We start from the raw sequence: 7299 nt of genomic DNA, 5'->3' as shown, positions 1-7299 counted from the left end.
CCTCGTCCTTCTCTTCATTAAACTAGACATACCCAATTCCAGCAACCGTTCCTTATATGTTTTAGCCTCCAGTCCCCTAATCATCTTTGTTGCTCTTCTCTGTACTCTTTCTAGAGTCTCAACATCTTTTTTACATTGTGGTGACCAAAACTGGATGCAGTATTCCAAGTGTGGCCTTACCAAGGCATTGTAAAGTGGTCCTAAAACAGCCCCAAATTCCACTGCTAAAATTCAGCCGTTTTTCCCAAAAATTTCAGCAACACAATTTAGGGGTGGGTATGCATCTTTTTAAAGGGGGGGGGATTGAGACTGGGCTGCCTTCTGGGAGGCTTTTGCTACCATTCCCACCCTTAATAAACCCAATGCCCCACCCCTGCCCCTCAAAGCACAATCTTACCCCTTTCTGGGATGATACAGCTTTCAAGAGTCACCTGTAAATCCCCTCTGGTTTAGGGATCTCCAACGTTGGCAACTTTAAGAACTGTGGACTTCAACTCCCAGAACTCCCCAGCCAGGCTGACTGGGGAGTTCTGGGAGTTGAAGTCCACAAGTCTTTAAGTTGCCAACGTTGGAGACCTCTGCCTAGTTCAGGGGTGTCAAACTCAATTTCACTGAGGGCCGCATCAGCATTGTGGTTGCCCTTGGGGGGCCGGGTGGGTGTGGCCAGAGTGGGTGCAGCCTACTGGGTGGGTCTGGGTGGAGTGGGTGTGGCCTACTGGGTGGGCGTGGCCAGTTCTACATCATTCACGTCAAGAGTGCCTGTGGGGGCCTGGGCAGGAGTGGGACAGATCTGAGGATCTCTGGCAGAAGAGGGTGGGACCAGGGCAAGTGCCAAGGCATGGTCCACCGGGGCAAGTGCCAAGAGGGCCACCACAAAATTGTACATTGGCTCCCGGCTGGCCTGGGCCAGGGCCAAGGCAGCGGGGGCCGTTCCCTCACTGTTTCCAGGATGGCTTCGCGGGCCACATGAAACCACTTCGCGGGCCGCATCCGGCCCCCGGGCCTTGTGTTTGACATGTCTGGCCTAGTTGATTCTTTAATTTAATTTAATTTTTATTTAATTATCCTTTAAATCTGAGAAAATTGTCCTCTGTTGTTGTCAGGATTATCTATACCAGTGGTAGCGAACCTATGGCACGGGTGCCAGAGGCGGTACTCTTAGCCCTCTCTGTGGGCATGCGCACCATCACCCCAGTCCTAGGCCTTCCGCTGGGTTTTATAAAACCTTTTCGTTTTAGGCTTTCGCCGCCGTGTGCAAAAAAAAAAAAAAGGTTCAATCAGTCAATTTCAACTTCTCGCGGGGAAAAAAAGATCTTGCAAAGTTGGAATTGATTGATTGAATTTTTTAGTCCCACCCAGTCTGCCCTTACCACCACAGCCACGCCCACTCAAAGGGCCATGCCCAGCCAATGGGCCACGCCCACCCGGCACTCGACAATGCATAAGTGGGTTTTGGGTTGCAGTTTGGGCTTTCGGTCTCTAAAAGGTTCGCCATCACTGATCTATATATACAGTGTGGTAAAAAGGAGTCAAGATTGCCACTGAGACAATTAGACTGAAGTTTTACCCTTCTTATGTGGACAAGTTAAGAAGGGGTGGAGTTTTGATCACACTCTCACAGTCATCATCTTCATTTTTTTTTTTTTTTTTTTAAAAAGAAAGAACAACCCATGGATACTCCTGGCTGTTGTATTGGATAATTGTTGTTGAAATCAGTCCTGTGCATTAGAATTAAGTCTTCATTTAATCTTTAAAAACGTCCATTGCAGTGCAGGCAAATGTATGTGCATGTTCACATAAAAGCGAGTTCCCTGAAACGGAATTTAATAATTTCAGCCTGGTCTGATAGTAGCCAGATTGTCTGCAGATATGTTTAGAAGGAAATGCTGCTTAATTCAAAATGATTTACAGTCTGGTAAATGTACCTTTTACTGCAGCCAGATGTGACCTAAGTTAACTTTGTAAGTAATTCCCCCTGAATTTATTTAAATTCTCTGGCAAATGAGCAAATGAACTCAGCTTTAGCTTCATTTGGCTCCTGTCCAGCCTCAAGGGAATGGCTTGATGCCTGTCATAAGCCAGTGAGATTATTGATGTCATGGTAATGCCCAAACAAGAAGCATAAAGAAGCTGAATGTCATGATATGACAGCAGGTCAGATACTTAACTCTGAATCCAGGAAGTTAGTTGTAGTGAAGACAGACAAACAAATAATGGGAAGGAAGAGGGAAGGGTGAAGGGTGGATGGAAGAGAGGAAGCTGGAAATGGGACCTTAGAAAGAAACGAATCAATAAGACTTCATGTTCATCCTGGTCTCCTTCCTTGCTCCTTATTCTATCAAGGAAGATGGCATATTCAAATTGTATGTGGGTGTTTCACTCAGGACCAACCAGAGAACCTCACAAGTGGCCTGACTTCAGAAGGTCTGGGAATTGGGGTCTGCAAAGGATCCAGAAGAAAGAAGTCTCAAGCAGACCCCTGCAGGACTATCAAGAGTACCTTCAGGGGTAAGTAGCTCCTTTTTCAAAACCCTAAATTAGAATAACTCTTTAAGAGTTCACACAGCACACAGCACAACCCCTCAAGCCTGGGTTAACACTTGCTGATGGCATGTAATTTTAAGCTAAAATAAGTCAGGGGTATTATCACTTAAAATCATGGCTGGCTTCATACATCAGGGGCTCCCACAAGGCACTCAGCCATATTTTATCCTAGTTTACCATGTACTCAACCAGTGTGTGTCTGAAAAAAAAGGAGTTGCAGTAGAGCAGACTGTAAGATTTCCTGCCGTCTCACTGCCCAATATTTTACTTCAAGACAAAGGAAAGTACTGATTCATCTTTCATTTAATCCTAATTGCCTTCAGAAGTTGTGAGTGCTCCATCACTGGAGGTTTTAAAGAAGAGATTGGACAGTTGTTTGTCTGAAATGGTACAGGGTCTTCTGCAACAGGGGGTTGGACTAGAAGACCTTCAAGGTCCCTTCCAACTCTGTTATTCTGAACATCTGTAAGTCACCTAGAGTCGCCTCTGGAGAAATGGGCAACATTCAAGTTTAATAGACATATTAATGAAATCCTTTAAATCCTATAAATCCCTGTTCGACCTTTGACCCATATACTTTGCCCTATATCCCTGCCTGCATTGGTTGAACAAGAATTGGAAAAATTGGAATTGGCGGATTCCACGATGGCTTTATTAGATCAGAGTAGCCCTTCCTAATCTTACATTCTCCAGATGTGTTAGGATTAGAGCTCCCATAATTCCCAGCTACTCCAGCCAGGAGAAGAATGAGTTGGACTTCTGGGAAAGAACAACAGATCTACAGTCCAAAATCCCATATCTGTTGAGGTCTGAAGGTGCTTACTTTTGTTGAAGAGGCAAAATATTTTTTCAATTAATTGCTGTTTCCTTGAATCGAGTCAATTGTTTTTTGTGCAGTTAATAGATGGAATTTTGTACTGTCTCCCACGCACCCAGATCTTAAATCACTGTACCAGGCACAATCAATATATTAAAATAATATTAAAATGAATTCATTAAGGAAAAAGGATGGAAATATCCAACTAATTAAATAAATTAATCTAGAGAATTCATGCAGTATTCATGCAAAGTTGGCCTGGGTGAAATGGTAGATCGTTAAAAAGTGCCTAAAATAGGGAAATATGAGAGATTCTGGGAATTTTCAGGGAAAGGCCATTCTAGAACACAATCTGTGCCACTAGCAAGACGCTCCTGTGATCAAGCACAACATGGCATCCCTGTCAATCTCAGCATCTTCTCTGGTAACAGTGATCAAATAGATCTATCATTTTATTAGGGCGACCGGATTTGGGATGCCAAGATCCGGGCAGCCCAAAAGCGTGAGGCTGGTGACATGGCTATCTGGAATTTGAGAGAAGAATTGTTCCAGTGCCTTTTCCTTTAACATGGTTTAAGCAATGCTTTTGAGCATGTACATTTGACCTGTGTAAAGTGTGTGTGCTGTTGAAGAAATCACAAGACATGGCCATATATTTAAGGCACAACACAAATGATCAGTTGAAACTCAACATTAAGAAAACCAAGATCATGGCATCTGGCCCTCTCAATTCCTGGCAAATAGATGGGGAAGAAATGGAGGTAGTGACAGATTTTATCTTCCTGGGCTCCAAGATCACCACAGATGGGGACTGCAGCCAAGAAATTAAAAGATGCTTGTTCCTGGGGAGGAAAGCTATGGCAAATCTAGACAGCATACTAAAAAGCAGAGACATCACCCTGCCAACAAAAGTGCGTATAGTCAAGGCCATGGTTTCTCCAGTTGCAATGTATGGCTGTGAAAGTTGAACCATAAGAAAGGCTGAGCGCAAAAGAACTGAGGCCTTTGAACTATGGTGCTGGAGAAGACTCCTGCGAGTCCCCTGGACTGCAAGGTAATCAAACCGGTCAGTCCTAGAGGAGATCAATCCTGACTGTTCTTTAGAAGGCCAGATCCTGAGGTTGAAACTCAAGTACTTTGGCCACCTAATGAGAAGGAAGGACTCCCTGGAGAAGAGCCTAATGCTGGGAAAGATTGAGGGCAATAGAAGAATGGGACGACAGAGAATGAGGTGGCTGGATGGAGTCACTGAAGCAGTAGGCGTGAACTTAAATGGACTCCAGAAGATGGTAGAGGACAGGAAGGCCTGTAGGAACGTTGTCCATGGGGTCGCGATGGGTTGGACACGACTTCGCAACTAACAACAACAACACAAATGATCAGAGAACGAGGTTTTGAAACAGGCTATGATTGCTAGAGCACAACAATGCACTTACTGTTTTTGTTCCTGTGTGCACTTGTCCCTCATGTTCCATTGACTTCCAGTTAGCTTCATCTGCTCCCCCAAAAATCTGGAATGATGCAGCTCCTGTTTGTTTTACTGAATGACACCCTTTTCCTTGGTATCCAGGGCATAACCTTGATCTCCTACCAAATTTCTGCAAAGAACAAGTACAGGAGGGACAGAATGACCGTCTTCTACTAGTTTGCTGCATGTCTATATCAACTATTTTTCTTCCGTAGGCTGACGGTGGAAGCCTGGAGTTCTGCTTTCTTCTCCTGTTAACTGCTCGTTCATCTGATTACTGATGACAGCAAGTTGGTCCAGTCAAAGTGGGTTGCTAGTGTGTTAGTTTTAGAATACAGAATAACAGAGTTGGAAGGGATCTTGGAGGTCTTCTAGTCCAATCCCTATGTCCAATCAGGAGACCCTATATCAGGGGTAGGCAACCTAGGCTCTTTTATGACTCGTGGACTTCAACTCCCAGAATTCCTGAGCCAGCCATGCTGAGGGGAAAGAGAGAGGTTTCCAAGCTGAGCCATGTTGGCTCAGGAATTCTGGGAGTTGAAGTCCACGAGCCAAGGTTGCCTACCCCTGGCCTATACCATTCACGACAAATGGCTGTCCAATCTCTTCTTAAAAACCTCCAGTGATGGAGCACCTATCACTTTTAAGGAGCCATGTTTGTTACAGTGGCTTTCTCTTTCTTTCTTTTCTTTCTGCCTAGACTCTTGGGCTCTGAAAAAGCTTCCTATTTTTTGAATCCACCTACCACAGAGAAACCAATTAGCCCACGAGTGAGGCGCCTGCTGGCGGCTGGTATCGGTAAGACATTTCCTGTTTCAGAGAGAACCTTCTTTGCTCTTCTCCTTCATTCCTTTTGGGGTATAATAAAATGGAAGCAAAAGATCACCGATTACAGCTATTCCTCGATTTACAAGCCGTTCGTTTAACAATCGCTCAAAGTTACGGCAGACTTGAGAAAAGCGACTTATGGTCAGGCCCCGCCCTTAAGGGCTGTCACAGGATCCCTGAAGTCATATGATCAAACTTCAGGCAATTGGCAACCAACCTGCATTTATGGTGGTTGCTGTGTCACAGGGTCACATGATCAAGCAAAGTAAATAGGGGAAGCCAGATTCGCTTAACAACCACCTCTGGGTAACGACTGAGGTGTTTTGCTTAATAACCACGGCAAGAAGGTTGTAAAATTGGGTACGGCTCAGTGACTCCATTGCTTAGCAATGGAAGTTCCAGTCTCAACTGTAGTCATAAGTGGAGGACTATATGTAATCCGCTTGGAGTACAAGGCCACGATCTTGTTCGTGTGGTACTCGGTGAACTTTGGGAAGTGTCGGATTAGAGGAAACCTGCAGTTCATGGCAATAAATCTTCTGCTTTATCCTTCTCTTGACAGGTTATGCGAACTAATCTTAATATAGAAATGTAATAATAGGTTGGCTTTTTTCCTAATATTATGCAATTAAAGAGATAAAAGGGAGCACGCCACTGCCTGCAGTACTTTAACCTGCCTTGGTCCTGAGTCTTTGGCAGGCAGGAGAGTGTTTTGCCCTCTGGGCAAAAGTTCCAGCTTCATCTATCAGGTGTGCTTTCCCTTTTGGAGAACTTTCCAGCTCCCTCAGGGCTCTGTTCTTCCTTGCAGGACTTTTCTTTACTTAAAACTGTCTGTAAGGTGGAGGCCGTGATGTCCTTTTTCTTCTGGAGCCCAATAAGAATGGAAATGTAACCAGGCCTCAAAAGAGCAATCTCTCCTGGTCTGTGTAGCACCACCTCCTTCACCTTGGGTGCTGCCCTGGCCTAGAATCCCAGTAGTTGTAGTCCATCAGATCTGGGAGTACCACAAGGAGTACTCAACTTACAACAGTTCGTTTAGTGACCATTCAAGGTTACAATGGCATTGAAAAAAGTGACCTGTGACCGTTTTTTCACACTTACGACCGTTGCAGCATCCCCGTGGTCACGGGATCAAAATTCAGACGCTTGGCAACTGAGTCATATTTATGATGGTTGCAGTGTGTCCCGGGGTCACGTGATCCCCTTTTGCGACCTTCTGACAAGCAAAGTCAATGGGGAAGCCAGATTCACTTAACAACGGTGTCACTAAGTTAACAACTGCACTGATTCACTTAACAACTATGGCAAGAAAGATTGCAAAATGGGGCAAACTTAACCATTGTCCTGCTTAGCAACAGAAACCTTGGGCTCAATTGTGGCCGTGAGTCGAGAACTACCCATATTGAAGAGTGCTTGCTGGAAATGGTAGGCATGCAGCAGGGGCAGTTTGCTCAAAGCTTTGTATAAGATATTTTGTTCAGAAAAGGCGAGATGGTCTCTGCTTTTTTTCCTAAGGGATCTAACCACCTTTCAGCACTGTAACAAGTGTAACGCTGCCATGTCTCATCTGTTGGAATGCAAAATATCATTTTCTTTGCCCCATAGATATGGGGGCTGAGGAGGTGTGGAGGGCCCTTCATGA

The sequence above is a fragment of the Protobothrops mucrosquamatus genome, unplaced genomic scaffold, assembly GCF_001527695.2.
Source record: "Protobothrops mucrosquamatus isolate PMUCROS unplaced genomic scaffold, P.Mucros_1.0 scaffold3995, whole genome shotgun sequence".
Taxonomy (NCBI): Eukaryota; Metazoa; Chordata; class Lepidosauria; order Squamata; family Viperidae; genus Protobothrops; species Protobothrops mucrosquamatus.
The sequence above is the reverse complement of the archived record's forward strand: the minus strand, read 5'-3'. Positions refer to the sequence as shown.